The 22,778-nt window shown below is 41.5% G+C and overlaps 1 long non-coding RNA gene across 1 annotated transcript in view; it reads left to right on the top strand.

Annotated features, from left to right (window-relative positions):
- The window catches only part of LOC135418207 (uncharacterized), a 111,908-nt gene that overhangs the window by 3,328 nt on the left and 85,802 nt on the right, over positions 1-22,778 (top strand). The window contains exon 2 of the long non-coding RNA XR_010432337.1: positions 2,440-2,521. This is a non-coding gene — a long non-coding RNA (uncharacterized LOC135418207). The remainder of the gene's footprint in view (positions 1-2,439; positions 2,522-22,778) is intronic.

Raw genomic sequence — 22,778 nt, 5'->3', positions numbered from 1 at the left:
GGGATGATTTGGATGGAAGAAGACTAATGACACTATCTAAAGAAAGAAACAAATAGAGCCTGGCAATTGCCAAGGCCTTCAAAAGCAGAATTGATTATTTGGGGGTTTCTTTTTTTCCTATTCTCTGACTTTCTTTTTGAAAGAAAAAGTAATTATACAACCAAATTGTTAACTCCTAACACATATAAATAATTTTACCATCACTGTCTCCCTTGCTGGTGGTAGACCTGCTCCCCAGTACCCCCACCCCTTCTGTTTAGCCCAGCTCTGCCTATCATTGCTCCATGCCCCTCTCCTCCTGCAGGACTGCACACACCCTGACCTCCCTGGAAGCCCAGAGTGTTTCTCCCAGTCACTGTCACCCCAGAAAATTTCTGAGTGGGACCTAGAACCTGAAAGAAAGGAGGGAGAGTTAGGAAAGAGGTCACGAGAGGAAAATTTAGCATGGGGGGGAAAAAAAAAAAAGTAATGTCCCAGCTACACTGCACTCTCTTCATGCAAACACACACATCCTCCCTAAAGGTCTCCTGCACTACTCAAGCCCTCCCAAGGGAAGAAATTCCACACGTACTAAGGAAAAAATCAATGCTTGCTCCAGTTAATTTTAACCTATTTATTATGTGAGACTAATCACTGTAGAACAAAGCAGATCTGTGATAATGCTGTCTTGTTTACCAAGGGAAGGCCTGACTCGACCTAAACAAAAATCATTGAAATCTGAAGTGTCCCTATAGCTTCAGACAAAATAGGCAGGGCCCCCACCATTTTTTCTGGTACAGTACTACCCCCATTATGGGACAGATTTTCTCCGAGCACAGCCATCTGCAGTGTGCAGCAGCGAGTCTGACTCTGAAGCACAGCAGCCCATGGCAGGGAGCCTTTAGCACTGACAGAGTTGCTGCAAAGCTCCTAAACAGAGATTGCAAAAAACACTGCACAGATGCTGCCAGAGGGGATCTCGCTCCTGCACTAAATGATGAAGTCAGAGTCCAGCAGCTCACAAGCAGCACAGGTACCACATATCAGCACACCAAGGGAAGTGTTTTACACAACCTGGATCACGGGACAGTGATGGGACTACTTGATCTCAGCTGACCTCAGGTTTCTCACAAAGTAGTGGGTCCCCTCACTGCATCACAGCACTACTATCTTCTTGATGAACACCATTCACACAATGGCCCAGAGCAGGAGAGAGTGCCACAGGTCACACTGGGAATGCAGCAGGTAGAGGCTTAGCAGAGTGGAGAACCACTCCTGTGAATCTCACCTCGGGCTCAGAACTTCACTAGCATGAGCAGATGTAATGCCAGGTTTGGTGACCAGCCTGACTGCATCCTTCTTTTTGATTTTTCTATCTAAACATCATGTCTGTGGGAGACAGAAGAGGCTCTTTCATTCAGGGATGTTCAGACAGCTACACTGTCTTCATCCGCTGCTAAGGCTGCCCAAAAGTTGCACAACCTGCACAGTGCAGGTAAGGGACTTGGCGAGGCACAGAGCAGACAGAGGTGTTTTGAATGCTTTGGGGAGATTCTGCAGGTTTAAAATCATGTTTCTAGTTAATGTTGGGTACTGTTGTTCGTCCTAAAGCCAAGATAAGAAAATCCCCTTATGCTGATAATCAGCATCATCAGGAATGCGGAAGAGCTTATCAGAATGGAACAAGCACACAGATTTGCAGCACATACAAAGATAAGTTGAGCAGCACACAAGTTCACTGTGCTGAATTCACTGTATACTGAAGGTTGCATATATATTTATCTTGGAGACCCCAGTCAGAAATGTGGGATCCCCTGTTTCCCAGATTTCAAATCATCCAGGACCACAGTAAGATACAAGATTTTCAGAAGCATTTGCAACGTTTTTGAAAGTATGCTCCTTAGCATCACTTATAGAGCTCTGGATCGGGACCTGTAGCCCCTCTTTGTCTTCTGAATTCAAAGAGCTTGCCTAAAAAGCTGGGTCCAGCCGTGTCACACACAAGGAAGAAAGGCATAATCATGGCTTGAGATGTTATAATATCCAAGAATACATTATGAGTACTGAGATATCCCATTTGGAGAAAATCTGATTAAAAACAGACATGTAACTAATATTCACATGATCATTGATTCAGAAAGAATAAATGACCCTCATCTCCCTTCCTGTCCCAAGGTACACCTCAGCTTTTCAGATTCCATGGAGAAAAGGAATTCTCCTTACTATTAGAAATTTTGTGCATCTCTCATCAGCTTTTCACTTCTGGTTGTTAATGAATCCTCACATCTCTGACTGTTTAGGGGTGGCTTAGCAGTTTATGAGCTGCTAAGAAGCAGAGCACAAATACTGCCTGGCTGTGAAAAGAGAGTCTTTGTGAACATGAAGCCTCCCCTATGCTTGCTCCTCTCCTTGAGAAATAAGACAGAAAAATTACATAAAGTTCCTTTTCCCACCCCACAGAGCACATACTGGAAGAATGAAGCTGATAGGATCAGTGACACAGCGACAGTTCTCTACAGTTAAGACTCTGTTCTCATCCCAGGTACTTTTTCCACTTTGTATCATCTTCCAGACAAATCTTTACCTCTTCCACTCTCCCCTCCCCCTTAAGTTCGAGATAGACCTAGAAGGGAAAGGAGCTGGTATTGTTTCTCCTCTATTCAAGCTAAATCCAAAGTGATGTGTGTGAGTGTGTGCACAAAGGCAGAATTTTCTTAGCAAGCTAGAGAGAAATGTCTGGCAGTGACCCCAGCTTTGATGGTGGGACTTCACAGGAGGATGTTGAACCTGCGACAGCTTGGTGCTGTTTTCTCTTCCACAACAAACACCACCTTTTAAGATTCTCACCTATGGCTATTTCCTTCCCCTCTTTTAAGAAGAACCCCAAACAAGAGAGAAATTGAACTACAGCACTGAGGAAAGACTTTATACTAGTGAGCATGAAGGGAAGGTTGTATATTTAGTGAGAAAGAACAAAACAAAAGGGAAATAAAGAAAAATAACACAAAACTACAGCAGCAAGCAGCTGGCTGTAGGCAGGTGCTTCTTACCTAGCCAGTCCTGGCAGTCCCCAGATCTCCTGTGCACTGAATCAGCAATAACTAACTCCTAAAAGGAGTCAGGTTGAATCAAACATCATGTAAACAGAATTTGAAACATTCTGAAAGGGGGAGTCTCAGGTAAATTTATGCTCCCAGCACCTCTAAGACAGAAAAAAGGACAAAACTAAGTGGCATCTATTGCAGCCTTTGGTAGACTGTCTTGGGAAATAGCTTCAACTCACAAGGGACTAACTGAAGTTTCACACCACCAAAGGAAATTAGAAAAGATAATACTGGCCCCATGAAAAGAACAACATGTAGCCTGCACACAGTGTAATGAACGTTCAGTAGTTGGCTGGCAAAGGCCAGGCATCACAGCTGCATGCACTTCCATGATAAAAATGCCAGTAACTAAGTTAATAATAATTTAAACTTTATCAATGCCTAGAGTTACTGTCAGGCTCCAGGAAAAGGCCTGCAAATGCAGCAAAGAGACAATCCCCTCTCTGAAGTCTAGATTATGACTTAAAGACAACATACAAGTTCACTGCCTTCAGACAGAATGCAAGTGAAAAAATAAAAATGGCAAATCAAGGAGTTCATCTGGGGAGGGAGGAGGAAAGACCTGCACAGGTATTTCGTGCAATGCAAAGCCTGTAGCAGGCAATGAGTACACAAGTGGAGAGGCCAAAACGTGAAGGGTTTGAAACTGAAGGTTCAAGGCAACCCCTTCCCTTGAAAGACCACCTGACCATAACATTTGTTACTCCAAACGCAGAGTATATTTATTCTGTGTTCTACTAAGTGATTTAACAGCTTCATTCTTTTGGTGGTGGTTTATATCTATTCCTCAGCTCTGTCACAGACATCCAGGTTCCAGTGCAGTACCGCAGAGACCACTCTTGTCCTTCTCCCTTTTCTGAACCTGTCCAACCCTTGTCAATTTTAGTGGCACTCATGAGCAGAAGAGCAATCTCAAAAGGGTTAAAATCCAGGGACACAAATGAAAATGCAATTAATAAGTCTGCTACATAAAAGATCCTCATGCTCATAATGCAATCGGCAAGGGTTGAACATTTTTCCTTGGGCTCACTCTACTCCATTACTGCAATAATGCATGGTAATATAGTTAGCATTGATTTGCCGCAAGGTACATGTACTACATCTGCAAGCTAACAGGGGAAAGGGAGGGAGTTTCTCTCCTTGAAAGGCTGGAATTACTTAATTATCTAAGGAAAATGACATGCAGATTTAACCGCACAGGGAAGTGTTAGGACTGACTTCCCCCATTCCCAAAGAATACAGAACAACACTTCTCTGCTACGTGATCTCCATGCAAAGCAAACACTCCTAGTTTGTTGTTATTAATTACCCAGCTCCTATCACTGGAATTCAGAGGTGTTGATACTTCGCATCACCCCCAGCTATGCTCGCTCTTCATAAATCATACTGAGAGGAGTTGCCAGGAGAGGAGAGGAAATACCAAAGGAACTTGCAAGCATCTCTGAATAGGCAGTTGCTGCTCAAAGAGACTGCAGTCCTCTGCACAGTCAGATGTAAACCAGTATTAGTGTTACAAGACAGCAAGAGACATGTTCCAAAGGTGGGTAGGCAAGACAAGAATTCAGGGCTTTCAGACAGAAAAGGTAAAGAAAAGCAGTTGGCCCTGGGGATTAACCTTTTATCTTCACATCCACAGGTTAGATCAGATCAGATGGTCTGATAAAGCTGAAAGGCTTTATTGTGATTATTAATCTGGAAGGGGTTGACTGTAATCCAAATAAACATAATGGTGATAGTTCCAGTGGTCAAACCAGCACTGATTTCCCTCCCCCTGGAATTTAAAACTTCTTTTCTAGTTTCATCTGTAAACTGGATCAAAAATTGCTTCACCACTTCAAAGGCAAAGTTCAGAGCAATTTCCCACCTCCTATCCCCTTATACAATTATACATTCCACAGAAAGCATCCAGTCTTCTGCTCCTCATGGTAGGTGTGCTTGAACTAACATTCCTTTTTAGAGAGGTATCATTTTTAAGGAATTGAAAAACTGAAGTTTGATACCTGAGTGATTTTTGTCATCCCAGTTATGAGACCAATGATCACACTTTGTTACTGACACCACTCGCCCTCTGGCTGGCAACAGGACAACACTGAATCAGGTCTGGGTGAAAAAAAAAGAGATTGGAGACACCTGGACCCAAATTTATCCCAAGATAGAACATGCTCTCCATTCACAGGGTTGGTTTTGTGGGGGGTTTTTTTGTGGTTTGGGGTTTTTTTACCCTTTTAAAAGAACATTTTAAAGTTACGAAGAGTTGATCCTTGAAAGCAAGTTTTGTTGGGAGTGGCAGCTCCTCATAGCTCTCTCAAGTACCTCAAGAAAAATAGGAGCTTAAAGGCACACAAACCCTTCATTAAGCCACATGTCATCACAAGTTCAATTTTCTTATTTTGAGGGAAGAAAAGGTTCTTCCCCTCTTTCCTCCTTTCTACGTTTTGCAGTTTAACCCAGAGAAACTAACAATTTCAGGGTTTGTTTTTTTCTTTTTCCATTGTGGAATGTGTGTGTTTTCCCTTTCCTTGCATTGCACCTTTTCAATACTTTTTCACCCCTGAAAGCTTGATGACATGGCAAAAGAAACAATGAAAGTAACACAGAAACAGAACAAGAAATCAGCTAGAAGTTATTCATTCCAGTGTTCTATAATATACTGAAGGGGGGAAAGGATAAAACGGGGTTAAAATATCATCTTCAAAGACTACTGATCTGAAATACTGAAATTTCTGGTCCCAGAGAAAATCAGAGGGAGCAGAGACCAAAAAAATCTTGAATACCTTAGCAGAGACAATCTTCTCTTTAAATCTTTAAATTTTTCTTTAAAGAATTTTTAAACCAATTTTTTTATTAAATCAAACACTGGCTTATTGTGTAAATTTTAGAAATAGCAGGTTCAGCCTCACACTTTGCTTTCCACAGGTGGATTTCTCATTATTACCATAACAACACTTTTATGTTGCAATTAACTTTCCCCATCCCAGACTGAACCTAATATTTCTTATTCCTCTTGCTAGACTTTCCCCTATGCTGTCTTCATAACTGCCTTACTAGCACAGGAGACTTCAGAATTACTTTAAACTGCCAACTAAAGTCTTCCCTGCCTAGGTCTCTCATTGAGTCTCACCTTTATCACAAAAGTAGACACAGGAGGGAGCTCAAGCAACCCCACTCACACTGAGGTTACTTGTCTCCCTGCAGCAGCTGAGGTGATTTAACACCTTTAATTCTCAATTCAGGGTTCCTTTAGGTCTTGGACTTAGATTTCCACACCTACTGGAATATAAGTCTCCTTTTTCTAGGTAGCAGAACAACTGATATGTTCCCCCTTTATACCAGAAATAGAAAATCCGTAGCAGTGCTGGCTGAGCAGAGACCAGAATGATGGAATCTTTCCTCACCAGATTTGGCAGTTGCAGATGTGACTGCACACATACCTGCAATGTAACACTGCTCTCAGTACTTCCAGCTAATCCTTCAGCTGCCTTTTATGTTTGCTGTTGGTTCTCTACTTTTTACTCCTTGCTAGACCTCACAAAGAAAGCCCCAGGAGTTTCTCTTCCTTAGCCTCCTCCTGTTCTGCCTAAGCTGGATGTCCATGTGTGCATCAAAAAGCATCTCATGGGGAACAGGGAGCAGGACTTCCTTCTCTTCAGAGGCTTTTTTATTTGTGCAGACACCTAGGCAAAGCTCTTGAAGGTAATGCCCACTGAACTTTTATATTCCTTTCTACAACAGGTTTTATTCCCCTTGTTTTGTCTCTCTTTCCCATTGCCCTTCACAGGAATATTTCACAGAAATACAGAATATGCAGATTTGGAAGGGACCAAATGAATGCAACTCTTGGCCCTGCACAGGAGCATCCCCAAGAGTCACACCATGTTCCTGAGAGTATCATCCAAATGCTTCTTGAACTCTGTCAGGCTTGTGCTGTGACCACTTCTCTGGGGAGCCTGTTCCAGTGCCCAACCACCCTCTGGCTGAAGAACCTTCTTTTAATATTCAGCCTAAACCTCCCCCGACACAATTTCAGGCCATTCCCTCAGGTTCTGTCACTGATCACCACGGAGAAGAGATCGGTGCCTGCCCCCCATCTTCCCCTCACAAGGAAGTTGTAACTGCAATGAGGTCTCCCCTCAGTCTCCTCTTCCCCAGGCTGAACAGACCAAGTGCCCTCAGCTGCTCCTCATACAACTTCCCCTCAAGGCCCCATCTTCGTTGCCCTCCTTTGGACACTGTCTAAGAGCTTAATATCTTTCTTATATTGCAGAGACCAAAACTCATAGAATCATAGAATGGTTTAGATGGGAAGGGACCTTTGAAGATCACCTAGTTCCAACTCCCCTGCCATGGCCAGAGACACCTTTCACTAGACAAGGTTACTCAAAGCCCCATCCAACCTGGCCTGGAACACCTGCAATGATGAGGTATCCACTGCTTTTCTAGGGAACATGCTCCAACGTCTCACCACCCTCATCATAAAAAATTTCTTCCTTATGCTTAATATAAAATATCCTCTTTCAGTTTAAAACCTCACCTTTGTCCTGTCACTACAGGTCTTGGTAACAAGTCTCTCCTTTACTATAAACCCCCTTTGTATATTGAAAGGCTTCAATAAGGCCTTCCTGGAGCCTTCTCTTCTCCAGGCTGAACAACCCCAACTCTCTCAGCCTGCCTTCACAGGAGAGGTGCTCCACCCCTCTGATCACTTTTGTGGCCCTCTTCTGGACTCGCTCTAACAGGTCCAGGTCTTTCCTGTGCTGAGGGCTCCAGAGCTGCACACAGTAATTCAGGTGGGGTCTTACAGAGTAGAATAGAGGGGCAGAATCACCTCCCTCGACCTGCTGGCCATCTTTCTTTTTATGAAGCTCAGGATGTGGTTGGCTTTCTGGGCTGTGAGCATACATTGACATGTCGTGTCCAGTTTTTCAGCACCAAACATTTGAAACTGCTACTTTAACCCAAGTTCATGATCCTCATTGTAAATGAAGTACATGAGAATCCAAAACAAATTCTTACAGGCACCTAAAATAAAGAACCTACAGACAGTAGCTCTCAGTGGCTATTGTCACCTGTTTCCACATCACACACATGAGGTCAGGGAGCCCCAGCGGCCACCATACAATTAAATGAAAATTTTGATAAAATCAACTTGAAGTCAAGCAACTGTGAGAAGACACTAAGATTATGTGTTTGCTCATTTGGTAGACCACAGCCAAAAAAGCACATCATTTTATTTCAGCACATATTTCTATAAAGAATGGAGTAGGCACCGATAGTGTATCCTACTATTCTAGCTTTTCCTTCTTTCTTTAACATCACCACTGTCAGCTAACTTCTGGACAGAAAGATAGTTTTGTTCTGACTTCTTCAAAAGATATGGAGGATATGATTATTTACTGTATTTCTTTGCAGTCCTCATACTATGAAACCAAACTTAGGCACTGTCTTCGTGCACCAGAGCAATAGCAATTTAAACAGTTGCAGCACCAAAAATTAATCTGGATGTATTAGTAGACCCCAGCAGAAAGCACATATCCAAAATTACTTCATTAGATGTCACGAACATTGCTGACTTTTATCTTTCTCCTTATTTTCCTGACTTCTACTGCTCACATTTGATGCAGTGATATGATTTATTAGCAACCTTCTTGCAAACCAGTGCTGGGATGCACTAGTTGCTAATAGTTGTTCTTTTTCTGGTTGAACCCATACAGAAGCCCCCAGCTGATGAATTCTCTTTCAGGCTTCTCACCATTTGCAATGAGAGATCTCCTTTCATTTGGGAAAAAAAAAAAAAGCCTGGCTTCATTTAATTTTTCATTTCTCCATCTTCCTTGTAGCTTATATAGAAGCACAATTTTTGTAAGGGCCTGTTTTTATGCATTTTGATGGTGTACTTTACACCCCTGAAGAGAACAAACATTCTACATTACCATCTGAGCAGACTCAGCAGGGTATCAGAGCACAGAATTCTCGGTCTGCTCCTCTGCCTAATCCATTACTTAGCAAATACCTCCACAGTGAAACAGTGAGTTAGCAGCCCCATCTGCTCTGAATATACCCTGCCACAAGAGGAAACAACAGAATGTGTATGACATTCTTGTCCCCTTCTTCCAGAGGGCTTTGCAAAGTGTATCACTCTTGAAGGGGAATGCAGGTCATTTTTTAAAAATGATTTAAAGGATATAAAATTAGAACAGGCTCAGCTGGGCAGCTATGATAGTATCAATGGCAAAATAAACTAAAGAGCCCAGAATCCTTGATGCTGCTCTACCTTGTGACATGGGCATAGTCAAGTTTTCTACACCTTTAATTCATTTCACTCACTGCTCTGAGCAGAGGTCTAAAATTTCCTTTTCTTGAACTTCATCTCAAAGGGGAGTTGCTCCTTATTTATGTGCTCCCTTTCCCAATTCAACTGCCTCAGAAGTCTTATTCATTCTCAGGCCTGCAAATTGGATTTCCACATATTCAACAAACCTCCTCACCTTGCATGGTGCATTAATCTGTTCATGCTGAGACTGAAGGACATAGGTGCCTGCAGGACCAGCATTAAAGCTGGTTTGCATAGCAGTGATTATAGGGGTGTACTCACAGAAAGTACAATCAGCAATTCCTTGCCAATATCTTCCAACAGATGCAATATTACAGCCTGGCTTGTTACAATATTCTCACTAATAAAAGTACCTCATACTGAAACTATCCTTTTTAAAAATCTAAGCACTGCAATTTAAATATTAGCTCCAGTCCAAGCCTGGAGACACTGAAGACACAAACACCCAGGGTACAGTGTGAAACTTAAGCCATTTCATGACCACAGTGATCCCTGCCACACAAACCCACCTCCAGCCCCTGCTCGCCCTTGTTCACAGGGAGAAGTTCACTTCTCTCTTCCAGAGACAACACATTCAGACATGCAAATGCCTGATAAACCCAGCAGAGACTGATGCAGTCCATTTCCTTGTAGAATGTTCAGTGCATTTGTCCCACCAGCCCTGTCCCCCATTTGATTGTCACCACAAAAGTCGCATCCCAAGAGCAGTTATCTCACAGTCACAACAGCAGGGATTTATATGCTACCTGAATTTATCTGTTTTCCTTCTTACAGGGAAGAGATAATGCAAGGGAACTGGAGGAAGGTGAAGAAGGAGGTGTAAAGAGGAGGTATATTTTAAATATACCGGTCATCAGAAGCATAAAACTGCTTATCGGGTTCTCCTTTTCTCTTCCTTCCCCTCACAGGATTTTCTTTTAAACAGCATTCCCAGATATTTATTTTTTTCTTGGCTACTCTTTGTGTTTTGTTTCTCTAGAAGAGGAAATAAAGCTGTACATTTTCAGCTAAACTACATTAGTTTTTGAGTGTTTTGCTCTGTTTTTAGCAGACAGGGTAAATGCATGCTAGAAAACATATTCTGACAAATGAGGAAACTAATTTCCAGCTAGTTCTAGCTCTAAGAAAGGTGAACATAGCTCACTGAGTCTGTAACTATAGCAAAGGTTTAAAAAGTGCCAATTTAAAATCTAATCCCAAAGCCCTTGCATGAATGATCCCATTTAAGGGAGAACAAATTTACTGTTTGCCCTCAGATTTGTACTGGTTATCAATATAAGCAAATGAGAACAAAAGAAATTCAGTACCACAGCCTGTTCTAAGCTGCACCACTTCAAAGAAACTCTCCAGGAGTAAAAGGATGGGGTTTTTTGCATTGGAAACACATAGAATTGAGTCAGGCTGATAATGGTTTTTAAGTTAACAAAGGTGGTATCATTTTATACACTCTAGTACCTCTGAATCACACAATACATTTCAAAGACAAAAGTTAGGATGCTTCCTTCATAATGCACTCATAGTAACTGCTAGGTATGCTTTCCCCTTTCATTAGTTGCTATGGCTTGATCAAACCACTTCTGTAAGTGATTCTACCTGAATATTGCATTTTGTAAGTATCCCTGCATCTTGGTGATGTCTGTGTGTAAGCATCAAGGAAATGATTGCTCAATTCTCGATATTCCACCACTCATGATATTTCCAAAGTAAACAACTCTTTCTCCACTGGGAAATAATATCTAGGCTAAATCAAATAGTGAAGCACTAAAAGAAAGCTAGCCTCCTCCATATTAATCTTAAAAAATTTATGATAGAACAAGGCATCGAATTTCCAGATCTAATGAGACCTGTGTGCTCTGAAGCAACTTGTCAACTGATAAGTGAGGAGAGTAGGTTTCACCTCTCCTTAGGCACCTGGCTCAGAGAATCCTTTTCATATTGTGTAATTGGAAAAAATAGAAGCCAAATCATCAGTTTGTATGGTTTGCTCCTATACTAAATCTGCTTAAATCCCCTGTAAAGCTTCCTTACTACAGACATAAATTGCAATCATACTATGACAGCCTAAACAATGCACAGGAAGCTGGTCTCTGTGAAAATGAGACCTGGTGAGTGACTATCTCCTGTGAAAATCCGGCTGCTGGTGACAAGAGGAGATAGGAACAGGACAGAAGTTGTCTCTGAACCTCAGAAAATGTACTGGTGTGGGCAGAACAAGATGCTGACAATATTTTATTTAAGTGCAGTGTAAACCTAGCTTTGACATAATACAATCCTAATCTGAAGGTTGTCCATGTTACAGTGTATATTGTATTCATATCTCCAGTCAAGTTTATTCCTTACTGATAAAAAACAATATTGAGGTAAGACTAGTAAAACCCATTAGAGTAAGCACAGAGACATGCTTTAAATAGACCAACAATTCCACTAGAGGACAAGATTCCACTACCCACTTACTCGGTTCAGGAGAACAACAGCGAATTAAGCTCAGGGTCAATCCTCATACTTATTCCAGCCAACATACACATTTCTGCAAACCAGCCCACTCCTCAGTTTAGCACTGCTCAGCCCAATGGACTGAAAAGAGAGGACTGTCCCTCTACAATCACTCTCCCAACCATACTACCCACTTTGAGCATTTCCAGATTTCCTCTTATTTCATATTTCCTTATTGGTTTCAATCCTGCATCACAAATTGGTAAAGCTCTTGTTGAGTTAACCTCGGAAAAAGGCTCTTAGCCCAAGATGGGGTTTTCAGCAGTTTTTGGCAGTGGCCTAAATTCGATTTCTTTGAGCAACTCTAAAAAATTTTACCGAGAGTACTATTAGGCATATCAGATAACCCCACTCCAACTCTGTATCAGCATTTTTCTCTGCACTGCACTTTGCCATCCTCTTTGCACTACAGATGATGTGTATTACAAATATTAAGCAGAGAGGAATCCTACAGCATTTCTTCGAAATCTTTTTTCCCCCTCCCCCCACCAAAATACAAAGACAGCTGAAGAGCACAAAGATATTTATTCTCTCAGAAAGAGCAGACGTGCTTTTTTTGGCTAACACTGGCTTGGCACATGAACTCTGATTAACTCCCTTCATGTTAAGTCACACTGCTTGCAAACTGCCCCCATTTCTGTCTCTCATCCTCTCCACCACAAAAACCCGAAAAACACAGCACATATTCAAGGGGAAAAAGTGGTATCAGAAAATGAAAAAATAAGAAGAGTTTCTTTCTTTCACTTTCTGAAAGGCACGTGTTTCTTCAGAGGCAGAGATGGCAAGGTTTTCATAATGTTTGCTGATCTGAAAAAAAATGAATTTCCAGAAGTGTGAAGGAATTCTGTTCCATTAATTCATTTGCATTTTATCCCCCATAAGATTAGGAACATAACCCTTTCTGTCTCCTCCGTCAGCTGACATTCCACATTACAGGTAGGCTGAGGCCACTCTCATGCCCCATCAAGCATTAGCGGACTTTGCTCAGCCAATACAAGTATTTAAAAACTCCCTAGAAAACACATTAATCAAACAGATCCACAGTTGTGTAAAATAAAAGTTTTTAAATGTATCCTATTTAATAAGAAATGGACTGTTAAGCATCTTCAACGTGCCAAATTGGCATAGCTCATTGATTCTCTTGGCTTATGAATAACATGTAGAAGCACAGACCTTTTGATATGCCTACTTTTTCCATGTTTCTGTTCCCTTAAAAAAATTCAAAGCTAAATTCTAAATATAGAAGCAACAGACAAAATTTAGTACAGAAAATAACCTTAGCAGGGTCATAAAGCCCATGTCAGATCACACCATGACTGATTCACCTGTGTGGGAAAACTAATATATATATTCACATGCCCCATAAAATTTATGGCTCTCATTTTAAAACAAAGGTGACAAATACTTGTGCAATTTAGAAAATGGACCACTTTTCATGATTTAGCAGAGACACACGCAGCATACTGTGTTCCAATTACAAACTAAATGGCACACATTCACTGGCAAATGGGAAACGGAAAATTATTTGCTTTGAATGGGTTGAATCGTGAGAGAGAATTTGAAGTGGCACAGCACAGAAAACATCTTCAGCATGCATTTAATCCGCACAGATCAATGTTTGAGGCTTCACACATGAATTAGTGACCAGCACAACATCAAATACTCCTGCCCATGCCACAATAACAGCATTACCCAGCCGACAATAAAACATTCATGCATTCATTCGCCTCTAGTTGCTCTGTGTTTTCTGTTGTTGGAAGCTCCCCAGAAAGATCTGTCACTCTTGAACTCTTGCGTAATATGCAGAGCATGGGCTCACTTTTAGTGTGACTTCTGTGGCCAAATTAAAATCACATAAGCAAGACGGGTAAAAGACTCAAAGTTTACTGCTGGGGAGGCTTGCAGTGTTGTTCCAGAGTGTTCCTCTTTCCCCCTTTCTCCCTCATGTAGCACTGGAACAGCCTTAGGTAAGAGGCAGCAGAGAGAGTCAGGCTCTGATCTCTGTAGTATGAGGGGAGTAAGAGAGCAACTTTAAGCCAGTAACATGGGAAAGGCAATGGGATCAGCATCTGTGTCTGGGAGGTCAAGAGCTACCAGAACACTGTTCCTGATTAATTTCTGGCTTATATCACCCTAATTCCATGAGTTGTGCCTAAAAAACAGCTCCACTAAACTCAAAGCAGTTACTCAAAAGTTACACCAGGACTTGAATCTTTCAAGGCACATTCAATGTATGCAGAGGTAAGAAAAACATATGTGATTACAGGAAAGGCAAACAAGTCAAAATGAGGACTTAACTAGGTGAATAATGAAGAGAAAGCAGCACTCAAGTTGCTGTTCACACACTCCTACTTCCTTGCAAATGAATCAAACCTGAATATTTGTCTGAACATGAGGGGGAAAATGCCATTTATCACATTTACTCTAATCCAGCACCAGCTTCACAGCTCATCTTCCTGCAGTGAGGTTTACAAAGTTGGTGAAACAAATAGGGTATGTATTCTACCGCTTGTTTTCAATCAGTAAAAGGTGTGTACACCTGCAAGGGAACTGGTTTAGCAAATCCAAACCCCTGCAAATGAAAAAAACATGCATGGAGTCTTCTAGAAGAAAAAAGAAAAACAGTACATCTTTAAAAGTCCCCACAGAGTCAGGATGGCCCTGAGACAAAAGGAAGGGGCTGGAATAATTCCTCTGTCCTTTCTTGTCTCATTTCAACTGAGTACAGGAAGGGCCTGAGGCAGAGCTACCAGCCAGGAGCACACCTTGGCAGTAGGAGAGATGCTGCAGAGGTGGGCAACTTGTAGAGATGCAGGACCTAACCACAGCAGCAATTCAGTGTAACCCTTTGGTGTGAGGGAAAGATATTGCTCACTGGACTGATGAATGTGGGCGCAGATACAAGATAATTTTGGGGTGTTATCTGGTTCTACATTTCCTTTCGTACACATCACTGGAGTATGGAGTCTGACAAATGAGATCAAGCTACCCCAGACTTCTGCTCACTCTTTTGCCCTAAGCAAAGGCTAGTGTTTGCAACACCATAAGAAAATACAGTCCCTCTCCCACCAAAGCTCTAAAGTTGTGTATCATTCTGAAGTGGGAGACTGTCACAGTGGTAAGAATCAAACAGTACACAATGCCAAAAGGTGAAAAATTCAGCTTTGCATTATTACACACACTAAGAGGGATGGCATGTATTCCTTCAAATCCCAGTCTCTCCCTAGTTCCGAAAACAAAGTCCCAGACCTCCCTACATATTTTGACAGAAAAGGCAAATCTCAGCAAAAAAAACCCTCAAAGATATCAAGGGGGCAACCTCAGTGCAAACCCAAGAAAGCCTCAGTCTTTTCCCTAGGCTGCATTTTTCATTCATTTTGTCTTAGCACAGTACAAATTGCTGAGCTAAAGAATCTCCTGATTTCAAGCATAAAAGCCCAGAGTAACAAGGCTGTGGTCTGAAGGATCACTGCTTTGCCTTTCTCATACTCAGACAATCCTTGCTCTGTTCTGCACAGAGAAGGAAACTGTCCACCCTGTTCAGACCACATCCTCCGGGACAGATGAACACCCAACCTATCGAAGTGGCTTCCCCCAGCACACTCCCTGAATTTTTAGTTATTTAAAAAGAACAACAGCAAACAAAAGCTCAATTGTAAGTGCATCCTGAACTTAAAATCATCTAGAAAAGACCTTCCTTCATTCCCTGCTGTTGCTTTTTCTATCGCTGCCAGCTACACCGCAGTGCTCCAGGGTAAGTCACAAAATTCTCCATTCTTTTGAGACAGGAATAGTTCAGCTTACAGAAGGAGCCATTGTCCATGTGTCTACATACATGTACCTGATGTCAGCATTGGGTTTAGGAAATATGAAACCAAGCTGAGAGAGAAGAAGAGGGAGAACTTTCTTGTAATACAAACACATCCACATTATCAAGATTTGTTTTAGTACTCTGGTAAGAACTCATTAGCCCAATACTAAGTACTTGTATTTGCAACTGCACTTAAAGATTGCAGCCACACCTGGGATGCTGATATTGGATGTGATACAGAGAGTGTCACTGCCAAAAACTGTTTCCATGCTAGGCACACAATACAAAGGGTAGGAAGAGAAATTAATAAATTGTAGCCACCAAACCAGGTCTACATCTGCAGCTTCCAGTACTTGTGGTAGCAGGGAAGGCAGATTCTAGAAGCAGCAGTATAGGGGCTGGACGAAATGACTTTCCATCATAAGAACTATTTCTGTAACAGCATTTTCAGAAACTGCATCTTAGGACAATGTCCTAACCTCCCTAGTAAGGTGGTAAAGGGAATATAACAAGAACCAGGTAAGTCTACTCACACATTCAAAGGTGGAGAATTACAGCCTATAGCTCTGATACAAAATGGCAACCCCAAGCCTCCAGCTGCCTTCCCTTCCCCGATGTTAGCAGTCATCTGCTATAAGCATGCACCACTGTGGATTGCTGCCAGGCATCACAAAGTTTGGAGAGGTGGTGGATCTATAAAGAAAGCAGAGATGCTAGGACCAGGACTTTGGTCATTTCCCTCCCTTTCCTGAGGTCAAGGACCAGTATTATAGTCTGCTGGGAAGCCCGAAGGAAGAAATTTAATAATTGATATAATTATTAATAATTTAAAGTAATGTCACTATTATATTTATTGATAATTGCTTGTCCTACAGTTTAAAACTGGTTGTGGATCAAGTAAAGGGTAAATGCATACTATTTCCTCTGTGCCAGCCAGCCTGCTGCAGCTAGACACCCTCCAGGTCTAAAGATTCCCCTGCTTCCAGCATCTCTCCATCACAGCTGCCACAAAACCACAGCCTGCCAGACGGAGCTGCAACAGCAACAGAAGGCAGGAGACTCTACAAGGACCATTTTCCTTGCCCCATCTCAGAGACTAGTCAGATTTCAGGCTCTACTCTGGCTTTCCATCTCCCAGAGTGGCTCCAGTAGCTGCTGCTCAGGGCTCCCTGCACTTCAAACTTCCTGCTAGCTCTTACTTTGTTACTTGGAGAAGCTAGATTGCCACATTTTCACCTTTTTAGGTGAAATTTTAGTAAAAAATAGGACTAGTTTGGGAAAAATGTATTTTAAAATTTTTAAATAAAATGCGTACTTTCACTTCAAATTTGTAACAACTGGGAGTTTGTTTTTCCCATAAAGAAGATTTAAAACTAAGCTATGCATGTTTAATAATGGCAATTATTTTGCAACAAGTTGTTCTGATTGCTTCAATTTTTTCCCTCTTCTTGCTGTCTATTCCTATTTACACAAAGAATAGGAAAAGCATGCAAGATGCTCACTCCTCTCAGCCCTGTCAGAAGTTTTAAAAGAACATATTTTTATACGATAATGAGAACTCACTTAAAACACTTTTAGGAAAAGCAGCATTATGTTTATGATTTTTAGAAGCAACTAAACATTTCACAAGCAAATTTGAAGCAAAAAGTTTTCCTTTGGAGAACTTTGACGAGCAGCCACTGAAGTCTGAAAGTCAGGGTGCTGTGTGGACATGGACCTATATTAAGTTACTCAGAAGCACCTGAGTTCCTCCCCCAGACATGTCTTTACTACTGTGCCAGAGGTAGCTTGAAGGTCAAGTTTGGTGGTGAGTCAATTTGACAACACACATGTGTACACATTAAAAAATTTTCTGATTCTACAAGGCATAGTAGGGGCTACATATTCTTGCATTGCAATGTAATCTTCCTCAACAATTACCAGGATAACTTTTTCTTGTTTTCTTTTTTTTTCCCCACAACTGAAACTGCTCTTTTCCCCCCACTGGAAAAAAAAAAAACAAAACTCATTGCCTTGGGAATTTACTAGTAAATTCCCATCAGGACCAGTTTTACTCTGCCTTTCCACTTACAAAATTAAACTCAAAAAGTAACAGAAATTGGCCAAAGGCAAGAATGGAGGAATGATAGTGAGTGCACTTAAGGATCACAGTCAAGGCACACAGTTAAAGACTAATAAGAATTGTGGCTTTAAGGCAGGCACTAATCAAAAGAAAAGACAGAGCATGTTGCATTAGTTGTTCAGCAGATGACACCAACAAAATGCAGGAATGGGGGGAAAAAACATCATTATAATACACAAGGTGCCCTTCTTTCCAGTAAAAGAAAATTGTTAGACCATTACGAGATGCCTCTACTGGGATAAAGCAGACAGTTCTGTCACCTACAGTCACAAAGATCCACTAAGATTAGAAGTGGTGTGAAACAGGGCTAACAGTATGATCAGAAAGAGAAAAAAAACATCCCACAAATGGAACCTAATTTATAAAACAAAAAGGAAAGGGGATATGATTGTTCTCCATATAAATCTTTGGTAATTATCACTAAAGAAAAAAACATGCACTGACATTTAAACTGGGGAATATAGAATGATTTCTAATCACAAATGTTGGACTACCAAGCAACTTTTTTTTTTCTGGTAGCAGTGATTCCTGTCTTATTTTAAAGTGAGTTTAATCAGTTAGTGAAACAATTAAAGCCTTTGACAGACCTGGGCTTCTTGACACAGAAGATTCATAAATGCTAAATGAATCCATGTTTCCACCTGCTGGCTTGAAACATTTGTTCAGTAACAATATTCTTCCAACACTTATCATTGTCACCTGTTCATTAAGTGCTGAATATGGAATTACAGCTCTACCAAAGAAAGAACATATGTAAGCACTTCCCATTTAAACAGAATGCTCTTTCATCCTATTATATAAGTTTCCATCTCCCAAAAGGAATCTCAAAACACTTAAATGCCATGCACTGCTTTACTGTAAACAAAGATTTACCAATTTTAGCATGCAACTCCTCTAGGGTGATACATGTCAGCTGTTCTAACACCCCACAGTAGACATGCAAAACAGAGAAGAGCATGTCCTACTGAACACACAAAGGAGATTCTCTTGTAAACAGGCTGGGACTACACTAAACTTGAACTCTGGCCAGCACTTCATATCTAACACCAACAAATGGTCCCATAATGCCTCTGAAGCATCAGGGTAGTTTGTTCTAGGCTATATCCAAATGAGGCTCTAGTGTCACAGACAGCAGGATGGCACATAAATAGTCTTTTAAAAGTCTGATAAATGAGCAGTAGGACCTAGGACCACTGTGAAGCAGGATAAGGATATTTTTCCCAATTCAAAAATAAAGCAAGGCTCATTTCCCACAGCAGCAAAGGAAGTCTGTGATTGATTGAACCCCAGTTTGTACCCCAGTTGTTCCTCCTTTAGCTGTTTTTGAAGCCTCCCATTGCTGTGAAGAATAAATATGAGGTTTACCCATGAAAGTGAAAACTTCCTATACTTATAGTGTCCCTACACAAAACCCCAGACTTATTGGGTTCAACAACTCCTATTTCACCATTTCTAGTACCTGAAGCACTCAGCCTGTCATTTAAAAAAAAAAGCCATCTCCAAGTGCTAATTTCCACATGAGCCTTTAGACTCATTTGTCTCTGTACGACCGTAGATTTAACTTTAGTCTGAACTATGCCACCAGAATTAGTGAATCCATTTTGTCCTCCATAATAACTAAAATAAATTTTTGCACTTTCATGGTTTTACCCCTCAAAAGAGCTCCCAGTGCTTCACAAACACTGATGCACCATGGAGGTCCATCAAACAGATCTACTCCATGACAATATATATAGACTGTGATTGAAATCTCCCCATGGTCTCATGAGCAGAGAACTATTTTCAACCTTGTTTTGGAGCTGAGGTAAAAGTAATCCAAGAAATTTACTACAGAACAGGGAGTTGAACTTAAATACTCAAGTCATATGCAAAACTTCAAACTACTGGACCATTCTTCCCTTCACTGTAAAATAAAAGAATAGAACAAATCACAATGAACTCAGATGACAGTATTATACTTATCTAAATTGCATATTTCTTTAACTAAAAGCTTCAAATTATTGGAAGCACTGATGTTTGCCAATGTCCTTTCATGGACCAACTCCTCCTCTCTCCTCTACTCCACTTCCAAACTATTTCAAAATGTCATCTTTCATTTGTGACACATCCCAGCCATGTGGGGTGGCAGCTGAGTCACCTCCCTGCTGTGAATGAGGTGGAATGGTGACAACCACCTTATAACTGCACAATCCTTTTTTGGGCACTTTGTGTTGGAGGCTGCTCTCCCATTCTATGCAAAGGGAAGGGTGGGAGAAACAAATTGGGGTGGAAGAACTCCACACACACAAAGGAGAACGGAGGGACTGGAGGTGGACCCAGCAATCAAATTGCATCTTCAAACACAGTCAAACTAAAGGGCACCTAGAAAACCAGGCACAAATACTTAAAAAACAGGAATGAGTCAGAGACTCATTTGGATTGACATTCTGCTGATGTCTACTGAAGGCTCTGAATTAAAGCATCTCTCAAAGCATCTATGCCTCTCCACAGACTCTGTGGAGATACTGGGATGTAGCATCACATCTTTGACATGATGTTGGCCTAAAATATTTCCCTCTTTCCCCCACCAATTCTTCCCTTTCCAGTTCTTGAGGAGGTTCACCCTTTCCTCAGGCGTGCTAATAGGGTTGTTAGTGGGGTTCTCCTGGAAACTGGAGAAGAAAGTTATCCTAATTTGAAATGAACTCAGCATCACTGAGTTCACCACTAAACCATGTCCACAAGTGCCACATCCACACACCTTTTGAACCCTTCCATGAATGGTGATTCCACCACTTCCCTGGGCAGCCTGATCCAATTCCTGACCACCCCTTTAGTGAAGAAACTTTTCCTAATACCAAATTTAAACATCCCCTGAAGCATCCTGAATCTATTTCCTCTACCCCTGTTGCTTGTTACCTGGGAGAAGAGACCAGATAACAGGAAGGAACTAGAAGCCATGATGCAGGAGGCAAACTATGACACAGTTGTCATCACGGAGACATGGTGGGACAAGTCACACAACTGGAGTGCTGCAATGGATGGCTCTAATCTCTACAGAAAGGATAGACAAGGAAGGAGATGATTTCACGAATCTCTGAAAACTACTTGTCATCTGCCCAAAAACTTGTCACCATGTTTAAGGACCTCCTCTATCCCACAGCCACACCTCTCAACTGGTTTTGGTCTTTTTCACTAGTAGGAAAATGCAAAGCCATCTGTTCCACTAAAAAACAGAAAACTAACATGTTCACATCCTTCCCTCTCAAGGATAGATTTGCTAATGAAGTTTGGTCTTAGCAGGATGGCACAGAATCATAGAATGTGCTAAGGTGGAAGAAACCCACAGGATCATCGAGTCCAACTCTTAACCCTGCACAGAAGCATCCCCAGGAGTCACACCATGTGCCTGAGAGCATCATCCAAACACTTCTTGAACTCTGTCAGCCTTGGTGCTGTGACCCCTGCCCTGGGGAGCCCTGTGGAACCCCATTAGTGACAGGTCACCAGTCTAATGTCCCCATTCACTATTACCCTCTGTGCTCAACCTGTGAGCCAATTGCTCACCCACCACATGATGTGTTTATCCAGCTGTGTGCTGGACATTAAGTCCAGAAGGATCCTGTGAGAGACAGTATTGAAAGCTTTACTGAAATCCAAAAGGATTTCAGTATTACATCAACTGGCAGATCAGCTACACACATCCTCTTTGCTCTCTAATGCTTAGAAGCCTGGCAGTTGTGTTTCTAGGTTAGAAATGATGGCTGATGCAAAACATTGTCCAGGCAGTGCAACACCTGGTTAATTGAAGAAACAAACCTGGAACTCATCACTGAACCATAACCTTCTTTCACATTTTTTTGTGCCTCCTCTCTCTGAATTAGGAAGATGGGCATTATCATGTCCTGGAAATAATATTTCCTGCAAACTTCTGGAAAAACTTTTATGTCCTCGTCCGCGTGCACCCTGAAAGATGCATTTCCTCCCATGAATTAGTCACCAAATTACTAGAACTTTTATCAGCCCACTTTGCAACCATTGAATATAAAAACAGGATAGGGTAACTACAGACAATGCTAGAGCATCACTGACCACTAAGGACAGGAAACTTTCTCTGTTCTGTTAGTGTTTACCACTTAATTATAGGTCCATTTACTATGACATGATGACCAGAAGACCCTTATCAGATGCAACTAAATGTCAGTTATTCTCCTTTTCTATGCTCTACTTTAAGTCAGCTCAGAAACAATTTCAAATGCTTTTATAAGTAAACCCTGTATAGGAATCATTTATTGATGCTTTCTTGCAACTGCAGTTGAGCAATTCTTACTGCAGAGGCCACACTAAATACCTGAAATGGGTTTGACCTCATAGGATACATCCCCTATGTAGTCTTTGTCCAGTTCAACCTCTGGGGGGCAAGAGGGGAAGAGAAAAAAGTATAAGAGCAAAAAGGAGAATTCAGTGCATTGAAGAGTGTTCTCCCTGGTGTAATTGTCTTGACTGCACAAAAGCAGAGAGAACCTGTTTCTGGGGTTTCTGTAAGAATCTCAGCTTAACAGTTGACCCTTTCATACAGCCTGGTTACAAAAGAGGAGTTCCATCATTCACACACCACTTCCTCACCTTTGGCTGAAGTAACTGGAAAGGGATCAATGACAAAGATAAAACCTGAAAAATCAGACGTATTCCCAAAGGGGCCAGTAGTTATATTTTACTTGTATTTTAAAAGCTTTGAGAAATGTTAACGGTAAGTCAATATAGACAGTGAAAGAAATACTATTGGGCTGCCCCTTGCTCCTGGGAGCAGGCAGAAGAGAAAAGGGCATAACACTCACACAGTAAAAAGAGATCTGCAAAGTTAATGCCTCTCTCAAGCTTGCAGCAGGCCACAGAGTAATTGTGAACCCAGCATGCTCTGTGAGCTGCTGTAAGCTGGCTAAAAGCAGTCACTTAATC

The sequence above is a fragment of the Pseudopipra pipra genome, chromosome 8, assembly GCF_036250125.1.
Source record: "Pseudopipra pipra isolate bDixPip1 chromosome 8, bDixPip1.hap1, whole genome shotgun sequence".
NCBI classification, from domain to species: Eukaryota; Metazoa; Chordata; class Aves; order Passeriformes; family Pipridae; genus Pseudopipra; species Pseudopipra pipra.
The sequence above is the reverse complement of the archived record's forward strand: the minus strand, read 5'-3'. Positions and strand labels throughout refer to the sequence as shown.